This window comes from Argiope bruennichi, chromosome 5 (assembly GCF_947563725.1).
Source record: "Argiope bruennichi chromosome 5, qqArgBrue1.1, whole genome shotgun sequence".
NCBI classification, from domain to species: Eukaryota; Metazoa; Arthropoda; class Arachnida; order Araneae; family Araneidae; genus Argiope; species Argiope bruennichi.
In genome coordinates, this window is record NC_079155.1 from 67,479,436 (window position 1) to 67,498,022 (window position 18,587).

Sequence of the window (18,587 nt, forward strand, 5' to 3'; positions counted from 1 at the left end):
GACTTCCAAAGATGTTTTGAACAATGGAAGCAAGGATGAAGTCTGAATATAAACTTAGTAATATGTCCCAATTGTTAAAAGCTGATTTTATGAACTTTCGTTCGTATACTTAGTCGGCAGACTATATTTTCCTAAACTTGCTTTATTGATTCCAAATTTATTTATCCCCCCCTTGATGTTATATTCAAATTCAATAATACTTTAAAATGCCCAAACAAAAAAAATTCAGTCTAAACATTTCCAGAAGTGAATGTTTTTGATTCCACGTAACTTCGTATTAACGTCCCGATTTCAACTAGCACGAACTCGATTTTTAGATGTGTCATAAATTTAAAACTCTCCTCAGATGAAGTTTCCTACAATTTAGTTAGAACTCCACTACCTAAGCGTTTTTATTACATCAATTTCAGGACATTTAAAGCCAGAAAAATATTTAAAATATACTAGATTCACACACAAAGCAGGATGAAAAAACTGACTCTTCAACTCCCAATCCTCTATTGTACAATCGATAATTACTTAGGCTATTGTATCTGTTTGATTTTTCATTGATGCAATGTTAATTAAATTTCGATCATATGATTCAATTGATTCTCTCTATATTCAATTATAGTAGATGATTCATATGATTCAATTGTAGTAAATAAATGTTTTAATGTTCAAATATTTACTTCATTAAGTGATATTTAAGACATTGAGTGTCACGTCGTGCACATGTGCGCGATGACACTCTTTTTCATTCGTATTTCACACACATGTGCCAAGGCCATTTTTGACTTCATAGCCACGTTCCACTATATTGTATGACACTGCAGTGTAATTTATATGTGTGTCTGATATTATGGAATGTAGGGAAACATCTTTTAAGCTTGTTTTTGAAGGTATAAAATAATGAGTTTAGTGAGCGACATCAAAATGAACTAAAAACTAATAAAACTGAAACAGTTTTACTAAATGAAGCATCAAACAACATGTTTAACTTCAAATGAGACAAATTATAAAATCAGGCATCATAATCATCATAATCAGGCAAATTATGAAAATACATACCTTGTCCTCTAGGAAATATCTCACTTGATGTAGCATACAAGGTAATAAATAAAACATTTGCGGATGCGACTAGTTGCTTTTGCAACAAACCGAGCAGCTATTTGTAAGCAACAAGTATAATAATTCATTTGATCCGGTTTATAATATTTTATTCTCTAGCGAGATATTAATTATCTAGAGATAATCTTTTGAAAATCTCATTATGTTTAAGATAATACCTAAACACAGAAATACAGAAAAAGGTCATATAAGAAAGTCTGACATAAATCTACCTTACATGGAGAAATTTTCTCTTACTCAGAAAAGTCACTCTTTCCTCCTGTCTAAAAGGTTTTTTCCCGATATCAGGCATTGTATTGTCGATTACCAATGATTTCTTGTCGTAAAAAGTTAAAGGATTTGTATCGACTCAGGACTCGCGGGATCAAATACCTGGATTTCGGAAATTTTGAGTTATCCTACGTGCGAAGGAAATTGAATAAAATCAGTTACCTTCGATTCTTGTCACTAAAGTTGCCGCTATTGGGTGTTTGTTACTATTGAGTTCTCCCTGCTTTTTCAATTTGGCATAAAAAGTATTAAATCTTTATAGGTTATTACTACAAAAAGGCAAGGAAAAGTAATTAGAACGTTTTGATTAATATATATTATAATGACTATTGTATAATAAGTATATAATTATACTTTAGGAATTAATATTTTTAACTTAATTTAATTAGAAATTTTATTATTAATCAGAATTATCATTAAAGTATTCGTATATTAGGCCTCAACTGATATAACTGAACCAAAACCTTATGCCTAAAATTTAAAGTAAACATTTTTAAGCAAGTTTAGTCGGTTGATTCATTCGTAAAGTGCATTCTAAATGAAAATTCTTCCCGAAATTTGAAATATTGTTCCAAATATTCCCAACATACTTTTTTAGAAAAAAGCATCTGTTTTTGTAAAAGAAAAGGAGTTTTGAATACTCACACACAAATGGAAATAAAATCGTATGCTAATGAAAATTTCAATCTGTATTCATCCTCTACATATTCCTTAAGATTAATTACTCATCCTGAATTGAAATAGAATAATTATTTAGAAATATACAATCTTCATTTACGGTTATGAAATTTTAAATTCCATCGAAAGGTGAAATTACAAAGCATTATTTGGAAATTATAATCTGGAAATAATTGACCTCCAAATCTAAATTAATCTCCAAATTTCTTAGAAATGAGACAGCCGAAAAATTAATTTTGAAGTTATATCTGTATTTTTATTGGGAATTCAAAACCACAGAAAGCCATATAAATGAAATCTGTCATGTGTTTATGTGGAAAATTATGGCAGTGTTGCAACAACTTTTCCAGTATTTAGCATTCCAGTATTTTATTTTTATATACTTACACACTCGATTTTCATCACAGAAAAATTTACTGTAATGAGGCCATCCAAAAATAAATCCTATGTAGAAAAGATTTTAAGCTTTCACATTACATTTCTTTTTCTTTTCAACTTTTTCTTGGACAGTATTAAATGCATTCTTACTAGTTAAATATATATTTATTTCATTCATAATTGCCATAAAACGAGATTATTATAAATTCTGGAGGATAAAAAATCTTGATAAATATTTTTTAAAATATTTTTTATATTTTAAAAATATTTTATTTATTAATTTTTTTATTTCTGAATTTGATTTTGATTTTAACATTTACTATACTTTGTTTGAATTATTTGATTTTAATGATCCTGTGATAACTGAACCTTGCATCTCACTCTTTGTGTGGTGCTTTCAGCGAAATGATATTTCGAAAAATATGCTTTCTGATGCAAGATATTTTCCTTTGAAATTAATTAGCATAAAAAGTTTCTAGATACATAATTTTCTTTTCAATAACAAAATGATGTGCTTCAATAAAAAAAACTTTTAAAAAATTTATATTATTGAGAATTTTGAAAAGAAATTTAATATTTAGTTCTTAAATGCCGTAATTTATGCATTTATTTATTGTTAATAAACAAATGAATGTCAAAATTCGTCAAAAATTTATTTACTTACATATTGTAAAAATGATTAGGAATGTTTAAAAAGTTTTGTATGTATCAAATTAATATTTTTTGTTAATTAAGTGTCAAATTAACAAAGATATGGTATATTTATAAAATGCACTTGGATGAAAAGAAACATATGCTTCATTCTTGCAATACCCAAATGTTTCTTGCAGAGAACTGATGAATATATAATAAATATTTCATGAAATCCTAATTTAAATTTCTTCTGTGTATTACTCCAAAAATCAAAAGAAATTTGTCAACAATCATCCAGTCAGAATTCCATCAACAGTACTTAACCTTTCACAATTTGATTACATTTTCACCTACGTAATTTACCAGAAGCACATTTAAGAGGCTTTATACAACCTGATTAAAAGTTAAGAAGATGTAATTATAGAGCGGGTTCTACGATAAACACCAGATTGAGAGAATTCATTCAACTGACTTGCCTTAATTCTCTCGCTTTCAAATAGATTTCCTAACAGAATATAAAATCTTCTAAATGATTCGCCAAATTTGAATTTTGATTACAGATATCTTCATAATTCTTTTATTTTCTAAAACCTTCCTTTTTTCGTCAAATAATTTTCGCTTATGTTCCAGATCATTTACCTAAATTCTCTTCTGCATCCATTATGAACATCTTTTTATATTCTTTCAACGATAATACTAATATTGTAATAAAAATTAAATTAATTTTATTTTATTTTATTCAATATGACGAATGTCATCAGGTAGTGAATTAAAGATAAAAAAAATAAAAAATTCGATAACATTTATATTACAAATCATGAAATTTTACGAAGACAAAATAGGATGGCATAAAAAAAAGTGTTTTCTTAAAAATAAGCTTTTATTAACAGATTTTAAAAAGTAAAAATATTTTATTAAAAACTTCGAAATCTTGGGATGTCTTAAGCCTGCTGAGGACTTACAGTACTTCAATTAAAATTCCAAGGAAATGAATCAGTAATGAGATTGTTTTAAAAATCCAATGCAATACCTAAATATTCATTTGAAACTGAAAACATATTATAAATGATGCATAACCCACCATAATTAGAGTATTTACATCGGCATTTAACACTTCTGTTATTTGCTCCTAATTATATATTTGATTTAAAAAAATTTTTATTTTCTTTAATGTTCTAAGTAAGGCTTGCTATTAAAGATTTAATTACCTTACTATTTTTTTATATGTTTCGTTTTATTTTGTCCAGTTATTGCTGTCTCTAAGTAATTTTGTCTTTTATTCTTTAGAACATATAATTCTTTCATTTCTTATTTCTTTTCAATTAATTTGACTACAATCATAAAGAAAAAATAAGTAGAATAAAAAGCATAAGTGTATTCTAGAAAAAAAAGATAAAATTCAACAAAAAAAATGTTTCCAATTTATTTTTGAAAGATTTTAATTCACAAACTATAATATGATAATTTTTCATGTTTTGTTCATTTTGTCTGTTTAGAATACCATTTTGAAGAAAAAAATTGCAAAATTTCCATAGAATAGAACAAAAGAGAAAAATAAATATACATTAGAATCTGAATAGAATAAAGAATTTTGCAACTATTTTTTTTTTCAACAAAAGAAAAGAAACCATAATGTTCCGCAAAAATATTCACAAAAAGTATATTTTAAGAACAAAAATAACTCATTTTTCGACGAAGATCCGTCTATAATGGCTCATTTATAGGTGGTGTTTTCACACGTTTGACAAAAGAAAAATAAACTTTAGGCAATGAAGGAGTTTGCTTATAAAGAGGAAAAGTGAAACAAGTTTTCCCAAAAGCTAGCTCTAGAAATTAGTTTTGTGTCGCATATAAATGTATTTTACTTTATTAATTCACATTTCCAAGAAGCTTGAATAAACATCGAGATGATTTTTTGTCTGCTCTTGAAGATATATTTGATAGGGAATAAAGTTCTACGAGTAAAGGAATATTATTAGGAATAAACAATTTACTATTAAATTAAGGAGGCTTTCTAAACATGTTTAAGCGTAATACAGATACATATTACTAAAAGATTAATTTACTGAACGAGAATTTTATAATTTCTTTTAACATTTATTAATCATTTCTCTGAAATTATCAAAAATATAGCTTAAATAAACATATACTTAATCGAACATAACCAGTCCTATATATGGGGGTCTTTTTTCCGAATTTTCAGACGGGAAAAAATTCTTGTAGTAAGAAACAATTGATTTCGGACTAGTAACATAATCATAGTTCGGGATTTTTTTTAAATTCCTGAATCAGTTTTTATTTATATGCATTTTCATGGAAAATTTATTTAAAAATAATAATTTTTTAGGATATTTTTTAAATTGTGTTTATTTTAATTTTTTTTTTATATTTTTTAACTTTTGAAATTTTTAATTTTTGGTTATAAAATGGCAACATTTGAGGAAGCTTGCAAGTCAGCATTTGTTAAAACAACTGCTTGTCGAAACATTATTCGTGGGAAAACTTTTCATGAATATGAGGAATAATTCAATTGTTTGTAACATTGGATGTTTTTGCACTGAAATTGATGTAACATGGCTTGAAATAAAAGCAGTTGGAAAAAAACAGCATCAAACCACAGGTTAGTTTTACTTATGTTTTTTTTAATAAAAAATACACTGTAATTTTAAAGACATTTAATTTTTTTCTCATCTTATATGACCCTGTCGTATGAGATACTTTTTTGAAAAAAATATTGATTATATTTAATGGGTATTTTCGGAATATTCTTAGACTCAAAATTTTATGGATAGCAAAATTTAAAATGATTTAACATTCTTAAAGCTTTCAATGTTTAATAGAGTTTTAGATTGATGTCAGGGATTAAAATTTCAGAGGAGAAAGGTTTTATATTCCTTAATATTTATATGGGAAGAGGGACAATTTATTAAATATGAAGACCTGTAAGTTTTACTGAAATTTGCAAATTTAAAGTCGTGAATATTTCGAATTATCTTAAAAATGATTAGCTGATTGCAAATGATTGCTAAAACACATTTTTAAACCTATAAATTCAATCACAGATATACATGGGCTTAGTTATTAAGTGATAACAGTCCGTTGAATAGTTCTCACGCCGACATTTGTTGATACCCCAGCAATGATATCCTCGGTAATTTGAAGTGGCATCTATCTCGTTTAAGAATTGTCGTCAATCATCTTTTTCTTTCAAGGTCTTTTACAGGCCCCACCAATGTCAAAGATTTGATATTTTACCGAATGTTTGATATTCACGGTACATGCAGGAAAATGTCGAATTAGAAAATTCAAATTTCATCACTAGCTCGAAGATGTTTTGTTCCATCTCCAGAATGTCAACTTCAGTGCCTCGTTCAACATCACTTAAATCATGATTACCTACCATTGTAGCAGCAAGAGCAGGTGTTACATCTTTGCCAGATACTTATTGGCATATATAAGCGTTGCTTATCACAACGTATTAGGCAGATTGGTTTCAAAGCCCCATTATTTGTATATGCAAGCCTGTAATAGTTTTTCTAGCTCTTCAGTCTATTTTTACGTCTTAATGGAAATCATAGAATCTTTTAAACCTTAAACATATACCCGAAAATCTACCTTATCTACAAATTTTTCCTTTATAATTTCCACATATTAATTTTTAAACTTTTTTTAAAAAATTCTTCCAAATATTTTCTAATTTTTGTGGATTTAAAAACTTATATATTTTTATTTTGTTTCCTTCTTGTATGTAAAGATAGAATTAATTTTTTTTTTTCATTAAAACTTTGTTCTGCGCTAAAGTTCGGAAATTTTGCATAATTATAGAACCGCGATAAAAACCTCAATTTGAATCTTGACATTTTGTATCATAATTTTCATTTAATTCTGATTGGTTTTACTCCCATTTTCTTTCCAATTATTTCCATTTTCTTTCGTCCCTTAAAAAAAGGAGGACCTGAAAGTAAATTTAAGAAAAAAAAAATACAGATTTTCAATATTTATGATAAAAAGTATAAATGAAAAATAATAAAAGCAAAAAAAAAAATTAACCGAAAACTCAAGATCTTAAGCATATGAAATTGATACAAAGAGGTAAATTAATCCCAAGTGCAAGAAAGTTCCAAAAGATTCATAAAAAAGCAAAATACATTATAAATGGGATTAAAAGTCCAATTTACTAAAATTATGTCTGTCAAAGCTGTGTATCTCTATGTTTTAATCTTGCCCTAACGATATAAGAATAAAAAATGCTTCCTTTTATTATTATCATAAAAACAAAAGTTTAAAACATTTCTTTTAGATTATATTTATTGTCAGATTAATTTAAGAATAAATGTCATTTCATTCTATTGCTTGAAATCTATATTTACTGAAGCTTTAATAACTATTTTTATGACAAATTTTTCATTTCTCGCTTTTTGTTTTGTTTCAACAACTTTTATAAATTATTTAGGTTTTATTATTCTAATAATTTTTGTCTCTAATCATTATTACGGAAAAAAAATTATAATAGAGTTACGATCTGAATTTTTATTCCTTTTTTTTTCACTTCTTTTTATTTTTTTTATTTTTCAGCATTGTTTAGTTCTTGTAACTTCCAAAACATAAAAATTTTATATAAGTTCACTTAATCTCATTTCATGCATTTTTTTTCTAAATCTTCTGTACCATATAACGCTATAGTAAAAAAAAAAGTCACGTTGTTTCATACAATTAACACAAGTAATTACCTTCTTCATTATAGCTTAAGAAGGTATATACACACATTAACTTTTTAAGAAGATATTCGGTGAAGCCTCTGAAAACACAAATTATTTTTAATGCAGTTAAGGTCATTAAAAGTATAGTATATATAATGTAATATGTAATATGCAGAATTACTTTTTAATATAAAGGGTTTTCTTTTTAAAATTTTCGTTTACAATTTATTGCTATTGAAATTCAATTGCCCAAGATGTAATGCAAACAGTATCGCAACTTTAGCTAATAATAATAATCGTATCATAAGTGTAACAGAATTCCTATTTTAAATATAAATATTATTAAGGAGAATAGATATGGAATATCATGTAGAAAATGAAACGATAAAAAAGAATTATTACAACAAATATTTCAGCATTTTATAAGAAAATAAATATTGGCCTTTTTCTTCTCTCACTTTGTTCATAACGGTATTTGCATTAGAAAAAGTCTGCATTCATTCAGTAAGTCTGAATTATTAGAATAAATGGATATTGTGTTTCCTTCAAAATATTTAAACTTTTTCCATTAATTTTCTTCAAATCGTTCATAAAATTTTAGATAGGATTAAAAGTTAGAAATAAATTGCACTTTTGACAATTTATTTGATTTTTCTTCTTTACGGATTGTTTAAATTCTATTAAAAACAACGCAAGATAAAAAGTACTTATAGATTACGGGGCAACATCCCTTGACTTTGTTATATCAGATATAGGGATAAAAAGCTTCCGGTATGGTGATTAATTTTTCCTTCCTGATAAGTCTATTAAAGCTGCGAGGTTTAGTCACTTTCATTTCCATGACACGAAGTATCGTCCTTCTACTGGGGAGATTGCTCCTTGGCCAGTGATGAGAATTAAGACTGCAGGCTGTTATAATTACAGTCATTCATTTCTAGATTCAGATCATATTTTCTTCGCTGCATAAACAGTACATTTTTAAAACACGCGAATGCTTAGTAATAGATTTTGAAACTGCAGAATATCAATATATAACGATGATGTCACCAGAATCCTACTCCATAATTCCATACCACAAAAATGCAAGAGGATTTTTCCTCAAATTTGATCGTAATTCGAGGGAAAATTTTTGATAGGACTAAATCCCAAGCGCCCCTCATTCATGAATTTGATTACTTGTCTTTGGTCCATTAATATAAAAAAAATTATTTAAAAACTAAAAATTATAGAAACTGCATCAATGAAATCTGTAGCGTTTATAAACTCTTCTGTAAAATACGGGCTGACACTTTTTTAGTTTCTTTGTTAGTGCAAATTTTATATCTATGCCATATTCGATTGCTTTACAATTAATGTTAATAAAAGCTTTTATGTATTTGTTTTTCAATGCTTTCATGAAAATTAAGTTAGAAAATATAAGTTGATAATAATCACAATTCCAAATATATTTATTTGCAGTTTTAACGAGAAATTTTAATTTAAGGTAATAAGCAAATGCTTCTAAAGAAAATTTCTAGCGATTGTCATCTAATATCTTTTTAATTTATTCTCTTCTCAATTTGTTACCTAAAAACTAGTTGCTGATTGGAAAATATGTTTTTGTACTTTCTGAAGATAACTTTTCCTATTTTATAATTAAAAACATTATGAATGCACTGTGTTAAAATTTCTAAAAGTAAAATAGGCAACATAAAGGTAAAAATCATCAATCATTTCTTCTATAACCGAAGAATGCCCGAAAATAGGCTCATACTGTTTCAAATATTTCTAAAGTAAAATCGCTGGAGGCATCCTACATCCGTGAAATTGCTACATCCTGGAAAAATTCCACGGCTGTAGAAATCAATTACAAAACCTTTAAATACATCTGTAGCGAAAATAAATAAAATAATAAATCAAGATTTACAGTTTAAAATAGCTTAAAAAAATTACGTAGCAGGTTTTGCCAAGGCATGTGATTCAACGACTGTTTATAGAATCCTGTATTAAAACTTTTTAACAGGAAATAAATGGAAATATAATGTGACTCTTAAAGAAACATGGGTTTACTTAAACATTTGGAACAAAAATCGATCCATAAATGGTTATCGAAGTAATGAAAGCACCTTAGATTTCTAAAGAATCCTTTATTAGTGTGATATAAGACCGCCTTTGTCAGGTAATACAGCTTTGATTCGAATAGGAATCGATTCATACAAATGTTGAATAGTGTTTAGAGGAATATTGTACCATGCTTCTTTGAGATATTGTGAAAGCTCTGGGAGAGATGGCGGTGGAGAATATCGATTCCTTATTGAAATCTCTAAAATAGACCATAACAGTTCAATTATATGAGGTTGTGTGACTGTGCAGGCCAAGGCAAATGTTTAACTTCATCCTCTTGTTCAACAAACCGTGATTGGACAAGTCTCACTGCATGTATAGATGTATTATCATCCTAGAAAATCTGTTGAAGGAAACAAAGTGTGCATCATAGGATGGAGCTGGGGAACTAAAAGGTCTCTATACTTCTCCCCTGTGATCTTCCTTTTCAGGGTTACGATTGGTTCAGCAATAACCCATGACATGGCTGCCAATATCATGATAGAGCCACCGTCATGCTTAACAGTTGGAAGGAGACAATTACGGTTATACACTTATGCAGGTGTCCCACAAATGTGCACCCGTACTGCTGTAGGGAAAAGGATAAAACACGATTCTTTAGACAATCTTCCGCTTATCAATTGATGAGATTTTGTGAGTGTGACAGCACTGTAGACGACGTTTACCATTATCATATGTGATAAGTGGCTTGGGAATTGCTGCTTTGCCATAAAGATTCTGTTTATGAAGGTGCTTTCTAACTGTAATCACTGACACTGGAGAATCCAGATGAGTATTGAGCTCTGCGGTCACTTTTGATGTAGTTGTTCACTTTTTAGACATTACAATCCGCTTCAATACCCGTCGGTCTCTTTCACTGAGCTTCTCTTTTCTCTCAAAATTGTTGAGTTTGTCTTGCCACGCTGTGTGTATGCTGTCATGACTTTATATACCTTACTTCTAGAAACGCTTAAAATTTGGGATATTTCGGTCACACTTGCTCCAGCTAGACAGGCTTGTACAGTTTGGTCTGTTTGAAAATCTGAGAGATCCGACATTTTACGCTTTTGAAAAAATTCTAAGAATTGCAGAACTTTAATAAAGCCAACACATACTGCCAAAATATATACATTGCTATTTATAGAAAAATCTGGTGTGTGTATTATATATTAATGCTTATGATGTCATTTTCATTCACATTCGTTTCCATTATTTTGATAACAACCTATATTTACTGATGAAAACAAGGAGAAAATGTACAAATCTGTTTGTGTCAATACAAATTAGTGATTAGTTCATTAGTGAATTTGTAATTGTCTCAGGATTTTCATACAAAAGTAAATTAAAAATAAGAATTAAAAAAATACTGACCTCAACCAATCGTAACTATGAAGAAAATATTTTACATCTTATATTCACAGAAGGAATTCCATTTCTTTATTCTAATCCCAAGCAAAGTATGAAACTTCGTCAAAATAGAATAACATGGTTTGAAAAGTACAAGATAGTATCTTTTTTAAAAAAATGAAGCCAATTACAGATATTGTATATATACCTTTTCAACATAAAGAAAGTCCCTTTACTTGTCACCTATGAACTATTGGGCCTTTGTACCATTGTAAAGATCTCTTTCTAAGCTCAAACTCACCACAATTTATGAACTTTGGAAAGTAGCAGTAGTAGAATATGAATGTAAATCAATAACTGGATTTTTTTTAATGAAAAGCTGTACAAAATTTTTAATGATTTTTGCATGTATTTGTTGGTTATTTTTTATTTGAAAAATAGATTTGTCTTTCAATTTTAAATTGTCTTATTAAAATTTTTATAATTATTAGAAATAATAATGATAATAAATACTTATTCTGATTATTTAACGCACTATTTTAATGATTTAAAATATTTTATATCATTTTTTATCTTTAATTTGGTTCTACAATTGCCAAATCTAAATTCATATAATAAAATAACAGATATTATTGAATGATTGCGAGAATTACTAATTGAGCAATTCAAAGATGAAAATTGAAATAATCGATTGAACAAAGACAAACAAAACAATTTACAAAAACAATTCAGTTGAAAAAATTCATTTTCATTACTTAGTTGAATACTGCATCGAAATTAAAACTTCAGACATATTTTCATGCTTATTTTTTTTCCAATATTAATTGAATAAAAGGAACATTTTCCACAAAAAAAACCTAATCCATTAAATAATCGTACACAAATGTTGCAGGAAATTTGTTTCTTGTAGCAGTCTAGACAGTTTCAGATCGAACCACATGCCAAATTGTATTGTTAGGAATCGCATTGCATTAAAAAATGACATCTGCTGAGATATGCCAATACCTAAAACTTGGCGACTGATATTGGCGATGTGGCTGAATAACTTTGACATCCAAATGGAAACCGATAAACAAAGGACAGAGCCAGGCAATCTAATTCGAATCAAATCGGTAGCCAAAATCTTCTGATCAGCTGAATGACTTGGTCCGCTTTAACTCGAAAGAATTCGAGCATCGAATCGATCAGAAACTGACAACCGCAGATTCAGTTCAATTCGACAAGTATTTCATATTTTTCTCTTCTATTTTTATCTCTCTCGTTTTATGGGGACACAAAAGATTCTATCAACCACAAAAAGCGAGAAATAATCGGAAGGGATAAAATTGAAAGGGTCAGCATTTTTCTTTAAAAAAATAGCGTGAAGATTATAGGTGAAAGGAAATTTGTTTTTTACCACTTTCCTGCTCAAGCCGGAAAAAGTTAGGAAATCAAGAAGTTTTTAACTGAAAAATGCTCTTGGCTTGGAGGAAAGATACTTTTTTGGTTTGAAATATAGAATTTATTAACATGATTTGGTATACTTTCATTCATTCATTTATTTATTATATGGTGAGTTATTTTTCTTAATATGCTTGACATTATCAATAACATTATTTCCCATCATTACTTTTCTTAATATGCTTAATATGTTTTTCTCTATTAATAAAATTGGCTGAAAATCGCTAAAAGAAAGAAACCACAATATTACATTTGATCATATATATGTAAATTTTACCAGGTGAGAAGATCAGACATGTGCGAAGTTTAAACTCAAATCCAAGATATATCTTAGTTTCCAGCATCAAATTTGAAGTTGAGTTAATACAAAGAAAAGAAACAGTAAGTGAATATTTTCAATATTTTGTTATTCAAAGTTTGTTCTTTGAAATTTTTTTTTAATGTTAATGTAGTATTTCGTTTGCTTTCAAAAACAAAATTTGAACAAACAATTTTGATTATTGGAAATTTAACTTTACTAATGAATCAAAATTCATTTGATATTTGAAATATTTGAAAGTCATAGTTTTGCAGTTTTTTTTAACTATTAACAATATATTACAACGTGATAATGAAAACAACAATTAAATTTCAAAATTAAATATTTTTAAATCAAAAATTGAAATTTTTATGAAATATATAGAGAATTATTTATATATTTCTTATTTTATACAATTTATGAGTAGATAAATAGTATGTATTTTATTTTAAAACATTTTAATAATCGTCTGGCATGCTGATGGTCTGTGGATATTCTGTATAGCATTATGAATCCATTTAATTCTTTTGAATATTTTTTCACGAGTATCTCGATGAACAATCTAAGTTCAATTTACAATCATTTTATTACGTCTTTTAAAAAAATATGGAAAGATTTATTCACATTTTCTTCTCTATATTTTCTTTATAAAATTGTCACCAGATAATTTGTCTTCATGTAATTCATTATTTGATAATAATACTAATTGTTATTATATCGGTATCATAGTAATCGATTAATGAAAAACATATAATCGAAATTTCCACTCCTTGTATCGTATTTTAATGTAATAATAATTATTAACGAACCAGGATTGTGATAAAATGGCGTTAGAATACTAAATGCAATAACAATGCTTTTCTGTAATTTAACCTCTTTGTTGGCTCCTAATATGTATGCGTTTTATTTTAAGTATTTTTTTTTTTTTGTTCAGAAATAGAATTTTAGAGAATCATAAGAAATTTGATAAGTTCTTTGTTAAATGTCATTGTTTGGACCTAAGAAACAGTATCATTTATTTCACGTCTCGGTCTAATTTTTTTCTTCATTTTATAATCCGAAGAGAAATTTTTAGTTTTCCTTTTTAGTTTAGTCCTCCTTGGAAACGCTTCATCTCTTAATTCAGATTGCGTGCCAATCAAAAAAAATCATCGGATTTCTATATTATGAATTACATTTTTTACATTACATTAGTCTATAAAATAGTTACTATTATTAATGTTTGTATTAAATTTAAATATTTTCGTGTTACTCGAAGAGTTGTTTGTGCTCACAAACTGTCATGCTAAAAACAAGCTAAAGTACTTTGTTTATCTAAACAGTTCCTGGAGAATTCTGTTTACATTTCAAAAGATTCCTTCTCTTGGAAATGGAAGTTTTTAAATTTCTTACATTTTTTTAAAGAGCATATTTCCAAATCTCTCTATGTTTACTCTTGTATAGTGCCTTATCTGTTGATACAGTAGTTTGAAAATGGAAGATAAATATAAACTATTGTATTCCAAAAAAAATTCACATTAAAAGTTTTCTATTAAAATAAATTTTCTGTCTCATAAACATTTTTCATGCATCGGTATTCAAAAAACCTGTCTGCTTTCAATAAATGTTCATAGTTATTGAAGTATTAACTTCCATTTATAAGTTAATATTATGATAATATAAATCCTGGAAAGCACGTCCCATTTTTTAAGAAGAAAAATATGTGTTTTGAATATCTCATATTATTTAGGAAAATTATAATGGGCTAAATAACTACATTATGAATAAAATAATATCCTAGTGACACATATCGCATTATAAAAATTCTACAATAGAAATAAAAATCATTTTTTCCAATATATTTTTTTACAATGCAAAAATATATTTTGATAGCATTTTTAATGGTAAAATTATTTATCTAATAGACCTCTTTGTATTTTTTTCCAAGTAAAATCTAATTCTAGTTGGTATATCTAAATTATATCTTATCAAAACCTTGCAATTACTTTGTATCAAAAATCGTTTTCGTCTTCATTTAAACGCAAGTATATTTTCTTTTTAAAATATCATCTTAGAGTTCCTGATATTTTGATGTTCTATTTTGCAGAGATCTATTTATCCAAAAACATTTTTTTTAATTTTCATGATATTTCTTATATTACATTATTTCTTCTTTCAAGAAAGTTCAATTTTAATGTTTATTATCAATGAAGAGTTAAAGGAGCGAAAAAGTATCTCTTATCTTCCCATATAGTTCTTCCTAATAAGGTATATAATGTAAATAATGACTGAATTAAGAATATTTAACTTAAAATATTTTTAAAAACTTACATTTATTTGCATGACAAAATTTACAAATTAATTTAATTTGGATTAATCAAAAAATATTTTTATATTTTTAATTGATATTTCATTATTATAAATATTATGGGATTTTGAAATTATTAATTTTGCTACAGGTAAAACCACTTTTGTAGAAACTGTTCAGTAAATTATATCTATTCATTTGAATTTATATTTGAAAAATATTGAAAAAAAGTATCATTTTTTCAAAAGCATACGCGTTCATGAAATTTTAATACTCTAGTAAATATCGATTCAAATATCGATCGATATAATATAAATATCGATATCGATTCAAAACTTTTATCGATACAAACACGGAAAACAACAAATTTAATAAAAGTTTGCACTAAAAACAAAAATATTGTTTAAAATATTTGTTTAGCTAGAAATTCTGAAAATGACTTGACTTAAAATTTAAGAAACTAATTTGAGCTCGTGTCATCGTTTTTTCAAGTAATTTTAATACTTAAAAAGTAGGAAAAGTTTCTTGGCTTGCTTTATCATTAACCAAAAAGAGTGGTATGCCACATATTTGTACTCTATAAAGGTATTTAACCTATGCTATTTAAACTATATAATATAAACTATGCCATATAACCTATAAGATAAAATGATAAAAACATTAACTGAATAAAACTTTTGGAATTTTGTAAAAAAAAAAAAATTCTATTATAACTGGGTACATCAAAAGATTATTGCATATTTTACGAAACTTCATTCAAATAGTACTATAAGTAATTTCAGAATACTTCCAAAACTTTATGAAGTTTAAATTGAATGTATTTTGATGAGTTTCAGTAGATCCTATATGAAATATGAATAACAAGATTTCTCAGAGCAATGTGGCATTTTCATGAAAAGTGGTAACTAATAGCAATGATAAGAGAGAGTATATGATGTCTTATAGCTTCTTCAACAAGTATTTAAATAAATGAAGTCCCTAATATTTGTATATCTCTTTTTTTGTTGTTCATATTGCAAAATTGAACTCCTTATGAAAGACATAAAAAATTATTAAATACGCCAGAGATGTCCATTTTAATTTTGATATCAAAGATAAGACTTCTTGTCGGCACACCAAGTTTTGTTTGAATTCTGCCATCATCTTAATTTGAACATTTTATATTCAAACTCAGTTTCCTTCGAAAGATTAATTTATCTGTAAGTAAATAATTAAAGCAGAAAATTTTTTCAACTGACGCCATTTTCATAAGTAAACTTTAGAATCTATTTCTTAAAATATCAACTAGTTGAAATTAATGAACTTTTAATACCTATTTCAATGCTGGTATGGGAAAAAATCGGAGACCAAATTTATATTTCCTTATACTATTTTGAAAAATAAAATTTAAAAAGAGGCTATTTTCTCTTTCATTGTGATTTAACGTCTTTTTGATTTTAAAAAACAAAAGTTTATGCTCAAAAATGGGCTTATACTAGAATAAATAAAATATATTAAAGATCAAAAATACAGAATGATAGATAAATAAAGCTTGAAGGACTTCGATAGGACTAAATCCGGAATGTCCCTCAATCAGGAAAAAGTGGAAATCGACTACGCGGGTTTGGTCCATTGATATGACTGAAATGTAAAATAATTTTCTGTAATGTGGACTTCAAGATTATTGAAAATGTGTTTATGAAATCTCTAGCTTTTATAAATTCTTGTACAAAATACAGGTTGAGTGTTTTTTCGCTTCACTATTAGTGTAAATTTTATATCAATGCACATACTGATTGCTTTGTAATTATTAAATGACTTTCGTGAATTTGTTTTCGATTACCTTCATGATACTTGTTAAAAATTATAAAATAATAATAATTATTATTCCAAATGTAATTATTCAAAATTTTAATGAGATCCATTATAATTTTCGGTTAAAAATTACCAAAATTGCATACAATGTTCAAATTAAAATTCCTGGAAGCTTTGCATGTAAAGACAATAATTTTCATATGTTTAAAACAAAAAAATTAAACAGTTATAATTTCAAATGAAAGATATAATAATTTAAATCAAAGAATGCCAACCATTACAAATATTCATCAGATATTAAAATATTAGAAATGCATAGTACTAAAAGAAAAATTTAGAAATCACAATTTAATTTTTAATGGACAAAAAGCATTCAGTTTAATAAAAAAATGTTCTCTTGTAAATGAGAACTATCAATTTATCTATTATTTTTTCAAAAATTAAAATTAAAATATAAATTTTGCATTCGAAAAAGGTATTTTATTAGAGAATAAAGGACTTTAGGTGTGCGTGTGTGAGAGAGGGGGGGGGGATTGGCGCTTCATAGATTGCACTGTTTCGTAGGTTGCACTGTTTTTAGTACTGTTTTGTACTAATTTATTTTTCATTCGTTTTTTTTCTGAACCAAATAATTTAATTTTGAATATATTTATTGTTAACATGATATTAAAATATTAATTAGCTTTAAAAAATATATAATCCGACTTCAACAAATGTGTAATCGTGTGTTCTGCTTTGTGCATGTGTTTTAATGACACTATTATGCCACGGATTCCATAAGTACTTATTAATTTCCATTCGACATTTCATTTACTCAATAAATAGAACAAGGGCGAGATTATTGAAATAGCACGGCTGTAATATCTATCATAATTAGGTGATGAAAAGTATTTAAGGAATCATTACCATGAAATTAAATAAAAGATTTAAATGGAATAAAACGCAACTGGTATTCTCAGCGATCCAATTGGTACCAAAAAGGCTAGTATTCAACCTGATATTTTTATGAATAACAAACCTGAAATAATAATATTAAATAAGGAAATATGATAAAATAATATGAAATAATAATATCAAACCTAAAAACTTGATGATTTTATGGAATTTTTCTTGAAATATAATTTCTACTGAGCTATTAAATAAGCTTAAATGGGAAAAGACGTGTCGCTTCTTTTTTTCTCTTTAACATTTTAAAATCTTAAAAGTTTAAAGATTTTAAATTTTAATCTGTAGCCTCCTTTTGGCGCTATAAGAGAAGATGAATTAAATAAACGTTTTATGATTTTGCAAAAATGCGCCATATTACATCAGTGCTTCCTCACAATTGAGTAAACCTTCCAAAAGAATAATATTCTTTAATTTTTCTCTGAAGTTTATCAATTAAGTTCCGTAACTTTCCCCTAATTTTTTTTAATAATTTAAGGTGGTATACAGAATAGAGAAAAGTACCTTTGGCGACACTTTAATATGAACGGATAGAATTTTAATTGTGTGTCAAGCATGTTAATAATATCCTAACTTCTAAAGTAATTCAATTAATCACTTTTTCTTTACGCCATCAATCAACTCT